This window comes from Macrobrachium rosenbergii, chromosome 20 (genome assembly GCF_040412425.1).
Source record: "Macrobrachium rosenbergii isolate ZJJX-2024 chromosome 20, ASM4041242v1, whole genome shotgun sequence".
Lineage (NCBI taxonomy): Eukaryota > Metazoa > Arthropoda > Malacostraca > Decapoda > Palaemonidae > Macrobrachium > Macrobrachium rosenbergii.
The window spans coordinates 3,465,573-3,485,000 of NC_089760.1; the positions used below are offsets into that span (position 1 = coordinate 3,465,573).

Here is a 19,428-nt window from a genome sequence, read left to right on the forward strand (position 1 = left end):
CGACATGGAATTTAAACGATTCCCAACTCCTAACGGACAAAACATAATTAGAATGATCATAGAGAGATTAGAATCTCAAGTTGATCATCCTCTCTCTCTCTCTCTCTCTCTCTCAAGTCTCTGCATAATATATTCATGAAGCACGCTTGAATGACGCGAATGCAATTGGCGATCTCCTGAAGAGTCTACATTTACAGTGATTGATATTCATCGTCTTTTCTAGCCAGCCTTTTCTAGCCAGTCTTTCCTAATAACCCTCCTTCGTCCCACCTCGTTATTGCAGTTTCTTCATACAGATATTCGTTCATGCTCTAAGAAGAATTCATTTGTAAAATTTTGTTATTCATATTCGTGTCTTGAAACTTTTGATTTTCCGTTTTTTCCTAGGAGAAAATTTTCATCAGTTGATTTACCTTATTTGTTAATTATTCATTTTTTATTTATTTATTTCCTTGTTTATCGCTCTTTTTCAGAGCAAATTCTTTTCGTGGAAGAAGACACCAGTTATTATTCGTACCTTGTCAGACCTTTTGTAACCGTGTAAGTTTTCGGAAATTATTTTACAGCGTCAATTTTTAGTTTTCTGCAAAATAAAACTATTTTGACGCCTTTGTCTGTCCGTCCCCAGATCTTAAAAACTACTGAGGCTAGAGGGCTGCAAATTGGTATGTTGATCATCCACCCTCCAATCATCAAACATACCAAACTGCAACCTTCTAGCCTCAGTAGTTTTTATTTCATTTAAGGTTAAGGTTAGCCATAATCATACTTCTGGCACCGCTATACTGTAAGTACCAGCAACACAGGCCACCACCGGACCGTGGCTGAGTTTCATGGGCTGCGGCTAAGAGTTTCATGGGCCGTGGCTGAGGCCACCACCGGACCGTGGCTGAGTTACATGGACCGTGGCTGAAAGTTTCATACAGCATTATACGCTGTACAGAAAACTCGAGTGCTCCGAAGAAGCTTCGGCTCATTTTTTACTTGTTTTTCAGTTATCGCCAGGTGCAGGTCATCTGTGTGGGTGCGGAGTGTTTTGCTCTGGTCCGTTCAAGTCCAGTTTGCAGTTGTAAAGGGCATGAAATCACCAGGATTATAATTGTATTCTAACTTTTAAGAGATGCCCGCTTCTTACTTATTGACGTCTTGATGAGTCGTTTTCAGAGGTAAGTAAAGAATCGTCAGAATTCCTTGAACTTTGTTACACTTTCCTTTTCATGATTTGTTTGAGACATTCAGTTGTTTCCTTTTCATTTGCATGAGTAAATTCAGTTTAATTAAATTATTTTGATTATTTTGAGTTGCCGTGAATGTTACTGTGAAATGTTCACGATTCAAGTTGCCTCAATAAGTAGTCATTTTTCTATCCCTTATTTAATTTCTAATGAGAATTGTTGGGCAAAATCGTATTTATCTCTGTTAAAGTTAGCAAGATTCAGAGCGGAAGGAAGTGTTATGTGGAACAGAAAATTATAAAATAAAGAAACAAAGAAACTATCTGCTGATGGTTATGCAAGTCTTCATTGCCAAAGCAGCTGATGCCTGACTCCCTTGCTGAAAGCTAAGGAAGCATTTCGACAGCGCTCTTTAACCACCTTTTTTCCTGCATTACATTGTGCAACTTTGCAGCAACCCACACTTCTGCCAGTGTTTCTCCCCGTTGTTATCAAACATCTTATGAAAACTTGAACTCTTGAGGGGGGGAGAGAGACTCGGATGAAGAGACAGGTTCTTGCGAGGTCTGATGCTCCATAATGACCATAAGGCAATTGTGGGTCAAGTGCAGGGAAGTCCTCTTGAGCCTCGTCAAATGAATGCAAGAGAGCGAGAGACCGCGAGGTCACGAGGAGGTCGTCATTAGGTCATCGTTCACGCACCGCTCCTTCTGCCATGGAAATCGTCAGATATCTCGTGAACTTGAGGAAGCGGGTGTTTTCCCTTGAGGAAATTGCTCGTTACCTGTTTCCAGCTTTTATTTGACATGCACACCAACAAACTCTGGGTTCAGTGACATAACGCATCGTCCGGTTAGGTCAAGATAAGACTCTTTATGAAATAGTTATCAAATTAACTAAAGCAGATAAGTATGCATCTAGCTAAACTTGCTGAAAAGCATAAGTAAGAAGGACCTCAGCATTTCTTGCTTTTCATTCCATGGACGCAAACTTAGTGTGTATTAAATCCGCGAGGTTGAGTTACGTTTGTCTAGGCGGCGTGGTAGCCTCATCCGGTAAACATACAAGGAAAAGAATTGCTGTCACGTATTGTCAGGAACCACCCTCGTCAATGATATATATATATATATATATATATATATATATATATATATATATATATATATATATGTGTGTGTGTGTGTGTGTGTGTGTGTGTGTGTGTGTGTGTTCTAAAATATATATATATATATAATCACTCGTTTATATTCTAAGGGGTCTGACCTTCAAAAAGCGTCTTGTCTTGCTTAACCTTGTGTGATACGTGAATGCAAATATGGATGGTATTAATGAAAGAGGCAGGCAAAACGTGGCTTATTTCAGTGTCTCCAGGACAAGCTTCTTCCATTTCTTTTAATCTTGGTTTTGTTTCACTTTCGTGATAATTAGGTTTTAGGAAATTGAAGTCTTCTAATCCGTCAACTTTTAAAGTTCAGAAATGAATAGCGGCACCGTATGGGAAGCGCGTGTGGCTTTTTTATAATTTAGGAGCACATTCGATGTAATAATACTTCCTAAGCAACGCCTCATGATTTTCGTAGACTTATCCCTTCTTGCCAAGAATATTTTCCTCATTCTGAGGAGTCTGTTTACATAAAGTGCGAGAAAGAGCTGAATCAAAGGCTATCCATTTAACAAATGATTCGGTTGTTGCTTCCAAAGTGGATTCGCACAACTTCATCCTAAGATCGTTGACCACCGCTTATTTTGTAGATATTAGTTGGGGCATTGCTTTCGGGAATTTTTTTTTATATCGTATGCTGCTCCCACATTCGTCCTCTATGTATTACGAGGCTTTTCAAAATCACTGGTTTGATAGAAATTTATTTCGAAGTCGTCGTTTTGACAATCCTTTATAAGTCTTATTTCCGAAGTACTTTGCTTTTACAATGCACTTCTTTTTAAGAACTAGGTTTGTCAGCACTTAACGACGATATCCAGTAACACTTATTTCGCCGGACCAGACTTATTTACGCCCGGTTTTATCTCTTTGGGATAAAAAATATACCCAGTTCGTATACAGAAGTATATATATTTATAAGATCCATTCATTTTAGATAATAAGAGTGAACGCGGGACAAGGTAAGGGGAGCCTTTATATTGACCAAGATGGGTTCCTTCTAAATCGCTGTCATAAGAATTATATTTAGGTGATGGTGTGATGGCAACATCGCTAATGCCAAACCGGTGTGAGCTCCCAATCAGATTTTTTCCGTTCATTTTTTTGTGTTATTTACTGGTGGGACAATTGTAGCAGATTTAACCGGCCTCCATTGTCAAGATATCACCGAAGCCCCGATGGCAGAATGGACTGGAAAAAAAATGCTAGATTGCTTATTGTGTTTTTTATCGTTAAAAATGCAGGAATCTCTCTCTCTCTCTCTCTCTCTCTCTCTCTCTCTCTCTCTCTCTCTCTCTCTCTCTCTCTTACATTTATTGTCAATTTTTCGGTGTATAGTTTCATAACTGGTTTCAGCCTCTCTCACAACATTCCCATGTTACCTTTTATAAGATAGCTGCAGGGTACTTTTAAATATTAAAATGGCATCCTAATACAATGGCTGCGATGTATTTATGAGCGCGCGCACATGCACACACGCGCATAACCATGTGTGTGTATATATATATATATATATATATATATATATATATATATATATATATATATATATATATATATATATATATATATATATCTATATATACATATATATATACTGTATACATTCGTATATACAGGATGTCCATAAAGTCATTGTGCAATTTAAAATACCTGTAGCTTCGTAACTGTACATGATAAAATTAATCTGTAATACGGATAAGAAAGCTCGATGTGTCTAGTTTTTAGTTCTGAAGTTTTATTTGTTATTTGTTTCATCAGATATTTTTCACAACTTCTGAAACTTCAAAATGACTTCTTTTTCAGAAGTGCTGTTGACCCATGGCTTCACTAGAAGGGAAAGTAAACCGCGTTCTTTGGTTGGCTGAGCTAAAGTGTACTGTCGCTGTCCAAAGGAGGTTTATAACCCATTACATTAAGAAACACCACACAGGAATTACATAGCCAAGTGGATGAAAAAATTCAAGGAAACAGGTTCTGTCATTGATAAACCACGGTCTGGTAGACGATGTGTTGACGAAGGAACTGTAGCGTATATAGAACAAGCTTTTGAAGAAAGTCCGAGAAAGAGTATAAAACGAGCATCTTTAGGGAGGATGCTTTCAAAATCTACTGTGCATAAGATTCTGCGGGAAAAAAATTGAAATGAAGGCGTGCAGAATCCAAATACATCAAATGTTGTTAGAAGAGGATTATCATGCACGACTTACCTGCTGTCATCAGTTCAGTGAAAGAAATAATACTGTTTATGCACTTCTGAATGGCTATGCAATTCCTGTGTGGTGCCTCTGTATTGTACTGGGTTTTAAACCTTCTTTGGACAGCGACAGTACATTGTAGCTCAGCCAACCAGAGACGAGAGAGTTTTTTACTTCTGTGGGTATGCATGTATGTCAGTTTAAAGTTTTTTCATTGACGTTTCTTTTCTTGAAACGCGTGACACGAAATCTGCTTTTTTTTTTTTTAAGGACCATCTAAAAAAAAACTTTTAGAACAGTTATTTTTCCGAGAAACGGAAAATATTCACTACTCTATACCTGTTCCAGAGTGTTGAATCTTGACACCGACTTCCCTGATCTCCTAATACTCAAGGCCCAATGAACAAATGGCATGAATCGAGAATTGTTCAATTTTACTTCAGATGTGGCTACAACACGGTTAATCGTGATGATTTCTTGTATAATTATTATAAAGACAGTAATTAAAGTGTTAGCGTATCAAGTATATTATCTCACTCACAGTTCTTCAAGTGACTGATAGCAGACATTTGCTGTTGGTGTGCCAGCGAACCTAAAACCATCTCGTCTGGGGGTTAACAAAGTATTGTTTTGGGATTTCGTTTTGTTTTGCTTTGTCTTGCCAGTTATTGATTGCACTTAGGAAAACAGTATGCCATACGAAATAGTTAAAGGTAATTAAAGGGGAGGTCGAGACTGCGAGTTGCAACCATAGGACGGATGTTACGTGCCGTCCAGAGGCCCTGACCTAACTACCTTACATATATATATATATATATATATATATATATATATATATATATATATATATATATATATATATATATGTGTGTGTGTGTGTGTGTGTGTGTGTGTGTGCGTGTGTGTGTATATAAATAATCCCATCCCCCACGTACCTCCCCAGAGCGTTATTGGAGTTGCTTAATAAAAGCTACAGGAATTGAGTGTAATCGCGTGAGATAATCAATGCTGGTTTATAGGATATAAATCAACATCTGACACGGGGTTTTAGGGCTCTTTTTTAACCTCCGGCGCTTTTTGATAACGCTTTGATTCTTAGCATTCGTTTCTCTGTTACTTGAATACTTTTAGTTATTGAAAAGTGTTGGAATTACTTTTATATATTAATATAAATATTTATTTTTCTGAGCTTAAACGTTACGATAATTATGAAAGTAATAAATTTATAATTTTGTAAGGTCATAAGTAGTTATTTATAATTATGTACACACACACACACACATACACACACACACACACACACACACACATATATATATATATATATATATATATATATATATATATATATATATATATATATATATATATATATATTTCCCAGAGCAGGTGACTTCATAAGATATAATTCAGGCTTTCTCAGCAAAAATATTCAAATAAAATTGCTAGTCCTTATCCACCCCCTTTTGTCTACTTAGGTCACCAGGGGTACAGTGGGATTTAATGGCCCGTGCCTAAATCATTCAGCCTAAGGCCGGGTATTCACGATCAGGTTTACCTGTCAGTTCACCTGCGACCGTTCGACGGATGAGCGTCCGCACGTAAAGAGTAGAACTGTCAGTCGGACAGTCAACTCGAGGTCATTGCCCTCAGTTCTCACCTAGCCTTCGTCGTGGTAGCATTTTGTTGCAGTGATGGAAACTCCACTGGCTGATAAAGAGGTGTAGCTATATAGACTACAAAACTGCTGTGGCAATTCACTTAAAAATAGGAAAGAAGCAAAAAGGCTTAGCAGACTATGGTCTAAACATTGCCTGTTAAAGAGAGATGTCTATTGCCATACCATGTTAATGAATAAGGTTAAATTAGAACTAGTGGTTGGTTCAGTTATTTATGAAATGGACCGTGAAACCTACTTTCACTAATAACACCTTTCATAAAAGGCAGGACACTGGCCTAGGCCTATACCAAATTGTCTATCACATGGAAATATTTTTGTTTTTTTTATCATAAGATTTGGACTCACAATGGTCTACAAATAGCGCCATAGGGTCTAACAATGAAATGAATAATTAGGCCTATACATAGTTTATTCATATTCTGGTCCGAGCAGCTGAGATCCTTCCCAGGCGAAATCCAGAGGCGAACTGCCATAAAATCGTTGCTTACCTGTCCACATGTACGATCACCTGTCAGCCAGTTGGAAAAATTTTAGGTCATTCCATCAGTTCATCCGTTCTGGTGAGTGGACTGACTCTGCTCACAAACTGTCATCTACATGTAAGTTTTAACGTCAGTTTCGATGAACTGACAGGTAAACCTGATCGTGAATACCAGGCCTGACTCAGAAACAGATCCAGGGTTTCTCACTGATGGGTCAAGTGTTTTAAGCATTGGACCGTAATTACCTGCATATAATACTGTATATGTGTGTATAAATAATAAATAAATATATATATATATATATATATATATATATATATATATATATATATATATATATATATATATATATATATATATATATTGTTACAGTAAGTGTCTAAATCCAGACAATTTGTAAAGTGACTGAACTTCTCAGACAGTATGTGAATTGCCTGGTTCATCCAGTCAATTTAGAAATCAGCCAAAGTTTACGGGCAATTTACAGAGTTACTAAAATTCTGATAGATTTTCTTGGCATCTTGACTAATTTGGGTTATTTACTGACATAAACAATATTCTTGGGTAAAATTCATTTTCTGAAACGATAAATAAAAGAATAAAATGTGACAGCAAGGTAAGACATTAAATCAGTCTTTATTTTTACGTGTCAAACTAGAGAGACACCGGCTATTGCAATCTGTGGCCTTCTTACTCAGCTGCACTTAGCGTAACCTGGGTCACCAAACCTAGATGACTGCTGTACTGCCTGATGCAAGACTATTTCCTTGTCTACACTCACGTCACCAATGCCATACAGTTGCTGTGGACAAATATCAAAGTGACTTCTACTATACTTTCCCTTAAGTATTCTTTCTCTCACGGCTATTTGATACATGTCATTTTCATTAAGATCTAAAATTACACCTATAACATTTCGGGGAATCACCTTTACCTCGATCAGCCAATGGGATGGGAATTGTCACATTATCTCCAGTATTACCAGGGACGGGATCCAAGCGACTATGTTTCACCATGCGTTCAACTTGGGCTTGCTGACCAGCAGCTGCTCTTGACCATTGAAGTGCTATGTTTTCTTGAAGAACATGAAGACTTCCTGTAGGATTCTGGTCACAGGGTGAATTGTCTAAGGTCTTTGAAATTTAGCTTGTAAAGCCCTATTAAAGGATTCTTGACTCACGACATTTGCTCCTCAATCATCATTCTGCGCATGGCATGCTGTTGAATGGTTGTGATGATTATGAATCCATAGAGTAAATGCTTATATTAGAAAAAGGAAATGTTGAATGGAGTAGATGTGAATAGAAATTATAAATAACACTGACTAAATTCAGATAGGAATAATAATAAATGAAACAATATACTGTATGTGACAGTAAGAACGTAGAAATAGATTTGTAAAGAATAATATAGGAAAATAAGCGAGGGAAATAAGCAAAAAAAAAAAAAAACTTGCTTAAGTGTACCCTAAAGCAGGGAAACTCAAATTTCAGAATTTGAAAGCCCGTGGTACAAAAGCTAAGGCACAACCCGAGCTTTGAGGACCCCAGCCAAATGTTAATCACTTAGCGCAAGACTTATTAAATGTTGCACGTGTAGCATTCAGCAGCCGTGAAGAGAGTAGCGGATATTCCAGACATTCAAGCAAAACATAATTGAAAATGTTAAGTTTTCCAAACTAACCAGCGGAATGGCTTTTAAGTTATTTCAAATTTTATCCAAATTAACCTTAATGAATGATGTGATCTCATGTTGTTACAGATTGGTTTAAATGGAGTCTTTGACCACGTAAACAAGTGACATTTATTTTTAAATTCTGAAGACGAAGCACTGGTAGCATTGTGCTGTAAGATGTGTGTTTTCGATAACCCTAGGCTAGTTCTGTTTAGTGACCTAGCTGGTATTGTTCAGCCATCTTTGTTTCTTTCATTACTGACTTGGGACATGATTATTGGCTTTAAAAGTTAACAGTAAAAAGTATGACACTGCATCTCGTCGAAGTTGTTCACTCTAGCAGTATATACGATGTCTAAAAACACACGATTTTTCATAACGCCTGGTTTGTGTCAGACCGGTTACATGATTGTTTCCTCTTTAAAGGAATGAAAATATTGGCACTCAAGTATTGATGAAATTAAGTTCAATGACGATCAGCTCTGTTATTAAAGTTTTAAGTGAAGATAAAAAGTAACTTGAGGATCCTTGAGCAGGATATTTTAATAGGTTTATGAAGATGATAATCATTGGTCTCCATAACGCGTCAGATTATCTGCCTTCGTTGAAAATCAAATTAATTTTGCTCATGTGTTTGTAATTTGTGATGTTAACTTATCAAACATGCTTCATTTCTGCAGTTATGAAGAAGTGCTTTATGCAGCCTTTCCAAAGTTGTTATTGTTTTTGTTCATTTTAACACTAACCAACACATAGATAGTTGCTGAGGGGGAGAATATTTTTTATCCCCCTACCTTGTGTTAATACCATTAACTCCCTTTGACTCTCAGAAGTACTGGGCTAAGTGTTGTTAAGTCTCGGAGGCCTCGTCGCAGCTGAGGTTCTCCCCCAAAGTGTTGAGGCCAAACTTGATTATAAGCTTGATCAAGATGGCCGCTGGTTGAATGCCTTTGTTCCCGGAGTCGATCTCTGGTCTTTGGCTTGCAAAGGGTAGAGTCAGCAAGGTGCTAATTGCCAGCATCTATTATTATTATTATTTTTTTTGTGAATTGTAAAATTGAACCATATTACTTGCCACGCTTGTTATAGTTTTGTAATTTAAACTTCAGATATAAATTAACGTTAAAAAGGAATTTGGATTGATGCCAGGGGCCAATGCGTATTTTTTAGACTCAAAGTATTTCCGTTTCTGCAGTAGCAGATGAGGTTGGCTTAAAAATGATACGAGAATAATTTTAGTTGAACTTTATCCTTTTATCCATAAAATGATCCAGGATTTCCATCGTTCTTTTAATGAAATGGAGTTCATGGGTCGCCCCATTAAAGCTGGAAGGAGGGCTCCCCACGCCATATGATGACATTCGGGGGGGTTTTGGAGAATACGAGGGGGCGAACTTAGCCCTTGTGCCATTTTTTATTGATTCTGTGATTTCAGTCCAGAACATTAAACGTTAAGCTGATATATGGCGTGCCCTATATTAAACATTAAACTTAATGTGCCGTGTTATGTATTGTCTCCTCGCTTTTTTAGTTTTGGATTTGGAGTTGATAAGAGGACTCTCCCGGCTCCATTAATGTCCGACTTTTGGATTAGTTTAATGTTGCATACATACTCACACACACACGCACACACACACAACCCCATTCCCTCCATTTACTGAGTTCCATAAAGTCTCTTCACCCCACTTTTTCAGCCATTCTTCCCCAGATGTTATTTTGCGATTGTATGTTCTTCGTCTGTGAATACTTGGATGTCAATGTTGATTTTTTTCTGTTCATTTACCTCACGAAAAGTCGACTACTGTAAAAAAAAAGTCTGTAGACTCATGGATTATTTTGTTCGATTTATATAGTGTTCATATACATCCATGGACGCATACTTATATATATATATATATATATATATATATATATATATATATATATATATATATATATATATATATATATATATATATATATATATGTATAAATATTTAATATATTTTAATACATATAAATAATATATATATTTATAATTTCAAATGGAGCGAATTAATATTAAACGACATTTGTAGCTTAAATAATATATGTATATAAATCACGATGTGATAAAATTCATTATATATATATATATATATATATATATATTAAATATATATATATATATATATATATATATATATATATAATCACGGTGATATGATAAATATTATATATATATATATATATATATATATATATATATATATATATATATGTGTGTGTGTGTGTGTGTGTGTATAATGCTTCTGCACACATATTATTACATGGCCCTAGTACATGTAGGGGTATCATGTCCATTAACAAACGGAATCATGGTTTAATAATAACTTTGCGTCATGAGCTGCGTGTTTACAACTTACATTAAGATTTACGTTTTTTTTTTTTTTTTTTTTTTTTTTTTTTTTGTCCACTTGCTTGTGTGAACATCATTTTTGCAGATATGCCCAAAACTCAAGTCGTGGTAACTGAATTTTCTCGTTTTATCAAGAAAAGTATACACAGCATTTTTTAGTGGTTGTCCTTTGATGAAAAATAGAAAATATTCCTTCCAATGTTACATCTCTCTCTCTCTTTTTAATTAATTTTATTGACATTTATGGTAATTATATAGAGTAAGGGTTTATTTTCCCCCTATCTAAAGATAACCGAGGCCTTTTGAAGAGATCATTGGACTGCGTTATTTATGTAGTGTACATTAATCTTGGTTATGTTAAGTTAATATTCATTCATGGACGTCTTTGATGGAAGCTTGGATATTCCTGCAATTTATTCTGTTGAAAAATAATTTTATGTACAGCTTTTCATCGTGTGTAAGCAACGCTTTCTCTGTCTAGGCTTTCCAGAAAAACTTCACCTCATCAGGGTATAAGATAACATTTTCTTATGTTAATATCGCGTTTCTCTCTCTTTCTCTTTCCCCTTATTTAAATCGTTTAGCTTCTTTTCCCATGCTTAGCCCTTCCCCGTATCATTGGCTGTATACGATAATCTTGGGTTATTTTTCCATTTTTACATTATTTTCCAAATACATTTTTCATTTGTACCAGAATATTAGATAACCATTCACACGCCGCTGTGTGACTGACAGAGGAAGCGCATAATGAGGAAAGAAATCGAAAAAGACCACAGCTTTGACACAGCTCCGCTCCTTTTGTAATGAGGCGACTTCAAAGGGACAACAAAACGAGGAATAACTTATGAATTGGCACCATGTCTCTGAAAAGGCCCCAGAAAGAATAGACGCCCTCTGCCGCCGCGTCCGCCCTCTGAATAAAAGCCACCTTATTAATTTCCTTAACCAAATTGGATTGGGCCAATTGGTGTGTGCGGTGAGTGTAGGTGTGAAAATTATGAAAATGGGCGCCCTCCGTCCCCATCCAGTGGAGGGAAGATTCGGGAGGGTACCGTCTAGGGGTGCTCCCCCCGCCCCCAGAGTCCCCAACGGCCTTCCAATTAGGAGGCGAGAATCAGAAGGGCCCCCGAATCGCCATTGCCACAATAACTCAAAAGAGACCCACCGTGCCACGCTGCTTTTGTTGCCCCTTCGCATATTCAATTCTTTATGGGATTCGAACCTTTGCCTGGAGGACGGAGAAACCGTACAGTGAAGATTGTGACTCCGTGTAACTTCCCTCTACACACCCTTCTTCATCCACACCCATCCCCTCGGATATATTCGCATCCCTTCCCCCGCCCCCAAGCGCCCTGCGAATTCTCAGTCTCGTGATCTTCGACCCCCCCTTTTTTTTTATTTCTTTTAATTCTGGGTTATTCATTTTATTTATGGTTGGCTCAGCTGTTATGACTCCATCGGTTTCCTGAACTGTTTTCGTTGCTTGAAAAAATTAATCTGTCTCTCTCTCTCTCTCTCTCTCTCTCTCTCTCTCTCTCTCTCTCTCTCTCTCTCTCTCTCTCTCTCTCTCTGTGTCTTTACCTGTATATGATTGTGACCGTTGTTTAATTGTTTCACAAATGGGATATATTTATATATATATATATATATATATTTATATATATATATATATATATATATATATATATATATATATATATATATATATATATATATATTTCAAATTTTATTATTTATTATGTTTAGATAATATGAATTATAATATATTAAACCAACCAAAGCATGATAAAAGTAAGATAGGTCCGGATATTTATGCACGCACTCAGAGTACATGGCCTTACAGCATATATAACTTAGTTTAATCATATTTTACAGAGGGAGCAATTTCTATTATTGAATAACTTCTTTCTGCCAGTTTCATTAGATTATTTTTATAAATGAATGTGTCATAATGTTTGTCATTGGTCGTTTAACCTTACTTTCGATAAGCTACTTAAGTACTTGTTTTTCTCGGTGACGTACTTCTGAAAAATGTCTTGGTTACTTGAGTTGTCTGTTGACTTGAATGTCTGTGTTTGGAATATCATTCTCGTTTTGGGCGGTGGCTCATTTTGTCCTTTGTCAAGAAACTCTTCATTGCATTCTCGTTAGATCCTTTTCCGCTCACAAACAAGGTGGCTTGACTGTCTCTTTTTCTACAGGTACTCTTTCGGCCACTGTTCCTTAGAGCTAAATCCTGAATTCCTCCTCTTTGGGGTCTCGTAACGCCGGTTAATATTCTACTTGCTAGTTACCCGACTTGGTCTATGGATCCATCCTGTATTCCTGCCAAGCTTGAAATTCCGTTTTGTGTAGTCTTCAGTTTTTCAGTGGATGCGTCAACAATTCCATTTGGGTTTAGAACCCAATTAATCCCTTAACTCATCTTTTCCTTTCTACCTTTAGCCAACGCTAGATAGAGAGCAATGACTGATGTAACTTTTCTCAAGCTGCAGTGTGGGTATTTAAAGTTGTTAGAAGCTGATACAGGACTCGATGTTGAGTGCCATTTATTTTGCTTCCTTTTTGTTGGGGAGGTTGAAGGTCCCCCGAATGCAGATCGATTCTTTTTATTTCCCACGTTCTGGCGATGACATTGTGGGGAACGATAAATTTGCTCTCTCTCTCTCTCTCTCTCTCTCTCTCTCTCTCTCTCTCTCTCTCTCTCTCTCTCTCTCTCTCTCTCTCATAGTGATCTCATGGGATGTCTGTGTCTATCTGTATCTGTGAGGTTATAAAAATGAAAGTTTGAATTAAATTTATTATAAGGTCCTTGGTAGCGTCAAGGATTCAGTGCTTATTCTCCTTCGTTTTCCTCACCCACTGAATTCGGTTACCATCTCAAATTTTGCCTACTTTTTAATCAAAGCAGTTGGTATTCCGTTTATGAGTTTTGCACCCTGCTATGCGATACTTGATTTTGATTTGGTTGTATTAATTTGTTTGCTTATTTATTCAGCTTCTTTACAGCTAACTGACAGTGAGCAGCTGGTTTAAAACTTTGTACGACTTTGACAAGAGTAATGAAATAAGAACATGGAAACTGGTTCTTCTTACCATTTTTATTTATTTAATTTATTTTAGCAATCTATACTACTTAAAAAAATTGGGGTGTAATGCATGAAGTCGTCACCAAGATTATTTTTCGAGGAAATTAATATCTTTGGTAAGTTCGAGATTTCTTCAAGACTTGTTTATGTGACGTACCTTGGGTTCATTGTTTTTTTTTAATGTTGATTTGTAAGCCTCTGGAATTTTCTGTCTACTCTTTCATACACTAAAAAAATCTTTCTGGAATTTTCATGTCATCTTCAGAATTTTTTTCACTGTCGACATTATTTCAGCAAATCATCGTCCTTGAACAATTTTTGCCGTGAGAAACTTCACTGAAAAGTGAGTAGTCATTGCATTTTCATGTGGCCTTCGCTTTTATAGTATGTTAAAATCAGTAAAGATAGAAAATTTGTTAGGTATTTGCTTCTTTTTGTTAGCGGAGCTAAATTCCATTTAGATATTAGATGTTTTTGTTGTGGTATTTATGCCGTGCATTCGAACGTCGAAGTTTTCGCTTCTTTATTTTTAGTCTCTGTTTCGTCTTTCCAGCCCAATTTCTTGTTTTCCTTGTAAAGTAACTACTGGGCATTTTTATTTCTTCCATTCTGACCTTTCATTGTATCTACTGTGTAGTATCTTGTCAGTTATTTAATGAATTTCCACCTTTCTTCCCAGCATCAGAAACCGTGCGCGTGTTTATGTGTGTACGCGTGCATGTGTACGCACACATATGTTCATGTGTGTAGGCCGAGCGGGAGCGTAACAAAGCATTATTTTTGTTCGACCAAAATACCAGTTTTCACGTAAAGAAAGGGGACAGGGAAGGGTCGCTCGGATTTGATGAAAAGGGGGGGGGAGGGACCAAGATTATATAAAAATGTTAAAAAAGAGTAAAGAATGGGGAGGCTGTGGGTCAGATGTCATGCCCGGACTTCAACCACTTTTATAGTAAGCAGATTTCTCTATGATTCTTTATGTACTTCATCATCGATGTTGAACAGACTCAAGTGCCTAAATTATTGTTCAGTTTTTGGAAGGACAAAAGTAGATTATGAAAGGATTGTGGAGTAGTTCCTTGCCGTCGTTTAAATGAAGAGGTTCCGAGTAGATGATTGGGTACCATTTGGTATAAAATTTAGGTCCAGCAACGGATGTTTTAACGGTAAGCTGCAGCAGATTCTCTGATGCAGAGGGGGACTCAGGGAGAGAATGGGTATGGAATGGCCAGAGTATTCAGTACCCTTCAGAGCTCTCTCTCTCTCTCTCTCTCTCTCTCTCTCTCTCTCTCTCTCTCTCTCTCTCTCTCTCTCTCTCTCGTTTCTTAGTAAAAAAGAGAGGAAAAATTCATACCTTGGTTATATACATAGATTTTATAAAGCCTCTCCTTTATGGAAGTGAACTATGAGTGTTGAATGCGAATGAAAAAAGAGTAAGTTGAACCTTCTGAGATGAATTGTGAGCGTAGTATATGAGGCGTAAGATAGAGTGAACGGGAGAGAAATATGAAGATACGGAGAAGTGTTAAAAAGGATAAGTGTTTTACAATGTACATATTTCAGTACATTAAGAAGGAGAAGGAAAGGAAGACATAGAAATTGCTAGATAGAATGGAGTAGGGATTTGGAAGAGTGGGCCATAGTACCCAAGAGGCGAGAGAGTGTTTTAGAGTTAGAGGTGAGTGGTGCGGTGTGTGTAGGAGTTTCGAAGTGCTGCTGATGAGCATGCCATTTAGGCATATGGAACGGTATGGTTAACTGCTGTCACTGCAGTGACAAAGGAACAGCTTTCACTCGAAAGTGCATGCAGCATTTATGGGCAAATGGAAAACTCATATCCATAAAGTACTTCTGTAGGAAGTTGCAAAGTAAATAAAACTGTTAGTATAATGGATATATATATATATATATATATATATATATATATATATATATATATATATATATATATATATATATATGACATAATATGTATAGATAGATAGATAGATAAATATGGACCGTTCTATTTCTGTCATCTTTTACATGTAACTACCATGTGCGGATTTATCTCTCTCCCTTTTTATGACGTTGTGCTTGCCATCATCATTAGCCATTAACCATTCTCTTTCCTTCCTTATTGCTCATCCCCTTCCCCCCCCTCCCCCTCCCCTCCCCTCCCCTCCTTTCTCTCTCTTTTCTTTCTGGCCTTCATCCCCATCCATCCTTCTGTGAGCCTCCATTGTCGCCCCCTCACCCCACACCCCACACCCTCTTCGTGCCATCTTCCTTCCCTCTTCTCCCTCCCCCCGTGCCCTTGTCTTTCACCCTACTGCTGCCCATCGGTACCCCGTTCCCACAAGAATCAAGAGTAGAATAGAAACTGATAGAGTTTCCCTTCTTTTTTATGACGTGCCCATTTTTCTCACCGAATTTTTGCCGGTGCATTTAGGGAAAAAAAGAGTGTGAATAAGGGAGAAAGGAGGCGAAAGAGGAAAGGAGAAAAGCTCTTTTATGGAATAGGGAAGGGACATCGGTTGTAGATCGCATCAAGGCAACAGCAGCATCGCCGTCCCGTCCCGCCAGGAAATGCCCACAGTGCTCCTGCAGAAGGAATTCCCCCGTCTTCAGTCTCGCGGGGGTTGCATCAAACGAAGTATGGCAGAGATACAATACGTATGCCTTAGAGTTGCTGTTGATTATTTAAGACAAATCAGACGAAACAAAGCCTGTGAGTTGTATGAGGAACGGCAGTGTAATGCCACTTGCTCAGAGGCATTAAGCCTGTTTTTGCCTTCGAGGTACGACTGTAATTGAGACGTGTATTTATTTTTCATTTCTCTTGGTTGTTTGCAGTTTCCTGTGAAGCGTTACGTTGTTACTTGATTGGATGCGACAAAAAATCCGAAGTCTGACAGATGTCAAGTGTAAGGAGGAAAAGAAAAATAATGATAAGAATAATAAGAAGAAGAATACCCTCGTCGGGCTGGAAGCTAAACATGTGAGCAATACCAGAAAATCCGTTTTCAGGCAAAAGTTACAATTGCCCCTCTGAAATGGGTGGAGGGAGGAAGAGGCCAAAGAACGGGATAACAATATCGGTATGGAAATCATCAGTAGACTACACTTTCGAAATAAGGTAAGGACAAAGATATGCCTTGGGCTGCGTCGTTTTGGGAAACTTGCTTTTTTTCTTAGTAGAGAATGTTTTGTCTTTTTCGTGTTCATGCCGGAAAATTCTCCCCAATCTCCCAAGTGATTTTAAGGGCGATTTTAACTTGTTATTCATTTAAGAATGCTCGAGTTCATTTGAGCCTTAAAATTCATGTTCTTGTGCTGATTCACAGAGTTTAGATATTTTTTATTATGCATCTTTTCGTCTAGTGAAAAAAAATCATTCGAGTTGAATTTAGATGGGCTAGAATTTGCAGTGTCCAAAGTATATCTTAGTTTAACCAGACCACTGATCTGGTTAACAGCTCTCCTAGGGCTGGCCCGAAGGATTAGATTTACTTTTACGTGACTAAGAACCAACTGGTTACCTAGCAACGGGACCTACAGTTTATTGTGGAACCCGAACCACATCATGACGAGAAATGAATTTCTGTGCCCAAACGAAAGATGCCAGCTGCAGTAGTGGAATTTGAACATCGGCAAACTTTTTTGACTGGCTAATTGAAATCCGCATAGATTGAAGCTCGGCTTAAGCGAAGCAGTAGGAAGCCATCGAAAAGCGACGGCGCAAAACGAGAAAGGTCGGAAGGCGGAGGGAGAGAAGGGAGAGGGAGAGTCCGGAAGACTTATGACAGCCAAACAACATTCTGAACCGATGTTAAACTTTATAAAACTTAGATTCCGCCCCACAAAGACTCAATCTCATCCTTTCTGAACATGTCCCAAGTTGCCTAAGTTCTGGGCCCCCCTCTGTATAGCTTCTCAAGTCACAGCTGATCAATGGATTTTCTCAAGTTGGGATTCTGAGATATGATGTAATTTTGTCTGTCCTGCCCCTCACCCTTGCTCTCTCTCTCTCTCTCTCTCTCTCTCTCTCTCTCTCTCTCTCTCTCTCTCTCTCTCTCTGTGATATTTTCCTGAAGGAAGAAGGATGTATTTTTGTTCTTACCGAAGAGATTGCTCTAATGCTCTTTTTTAAGTTTCCGTGGCGTGCGTTGAAGTGGTTCAAGAGAACTTCGAAATTAACCAATTCACTTGTAGACTACACAAGACAAACCCTTGAATCCTTTGAAATGCAAAAGCATAAAAAAAAAGCAAAAAGTCAGTCATAGATTCTGGAAGACGCTCTATGAATTTGTTCTGAATTTAAGCACGTCTTACTACTGGCGTTGCAAAATCGTAATAAATTATGAATGTATGAATATATAATCATGTAATTTAACCTCAAACTACTACTAATAGTACTAATACCTTGAATGCTACTGCAATTGAAAATAATTCTAGAAATAATGATATGTGAGAGACAGTGAGTGAACATTCATGTAATGTTATCACCGTTTTTCGGGGATTTAATAATGGTATGTATGCAACAGTTCTTGTCAGTGTCTGAAGATGCCACTGATGAAGACACCTCAATTAAGGTAACTGATCCAATTATTTTGCTGGGTAAAATGTGAGTCCAAATTTTGCTGGGTAAAATGCGAGTCCATTGTAATGGTATATATGTGTGTGTGTGTATATATATTATATATATATATATATATATATATATATATATATATATATATATATATATATATATGTTATATTGTGTGTGTGTGTGTATATATATATATATACATATATGATTTATATTTAATTTCTTGTTTATTCTTCACAGAGTTGGTCCGCGCGATGTTGCCTTTCTTTCTAGGCAATATATCGTAGAGCAATTGGTGAAGCCGTTTCCTCGAAGCCCACAGATAGGAATGGCATCCCCAGACTCTTAAAGACAGCTTCCCCTTGCCCTGAAGTAGAGATGGTCCGAAGAACATACCGGTGGCCCTAAATACTGGATCAAGCGCTGCTGTCTTTTTGGTTACCAGGCTTGCGTTCTCAGTTGTCAGCACCAACGGACATCCACTCAGTTGATCAAATAATCAACACTATAAAGCATGACAAACAGACTCACACACACACACACACACACATATATATATATATATATATATATATATATATATATATATATATATATATATATATATATATATATATAAAAGACATAAATAAAATATATATACATATACTGTATATATATATATATGAATAAATATACAGTGTATTTATATATATATATATATATATATAATATATATATATATATATATATATATATATATATATATATATATATATATATATATATATATATATATTAAAGTTTCCAGATGTTGCGGTCGATTATTCAGTATTTTAAAGTTTGTTCATTCCTTTTTTTATGTGATACAGAATGGATGGAATTTCGGCCTCTTTCATTCTGAGCTCAGAGCCTTACCTGATGTAGGTTTTGTTTTTTAAAATATTGGTCTGGAAAAGTTTTCAATTAATCATCTCGACAAATATTGTTTACAGCCAGAAATACTTTTTCCTTAATTTTCTTTTATCCTTATTAATTCTG

At 37.0% G+C, this 19,428-nt stretch overlaps 2 protein-coding genes across 3 annotated transcripts in view; one reads left to right on the top strand and one right to left on the bottom strand.

The window, feature by feature from the left end:
* The window catches only part of LOC136848993 (protein-L-histidine N-pros-methyltransferase-like), a 323,363-nt gene that overhangs the window by 109,947 nt on the left and 193,988 nt on the right, over positions 1 to 19,428 (top strand). The window contains exon 1 of one of the 2 annotated variants that reach the window (XM_067121811.1): positions 16,344 to 16,953. The exons of the other annotated variant lie outside the window; for it this stretch is intronic. The gene's annotated coding sequence lies outside the window, so the exon portion shown is untranslated. Of the gene's footprint in view, positions 1 to 16,343; positions 16,954 to 19,428 lie in introns of those variants that run through there. 2 annotated transcript variants of the gene reach the window in all.
* The window catches only part of LOC136848894 (zonadhesin-like), a 120,740-nt gene that overhangs the window by 63,761 nt on the left and 37,551 nt on the right, over positions 1 to 19,428 (bottom strand). The window lies entirely within an intron of this gene.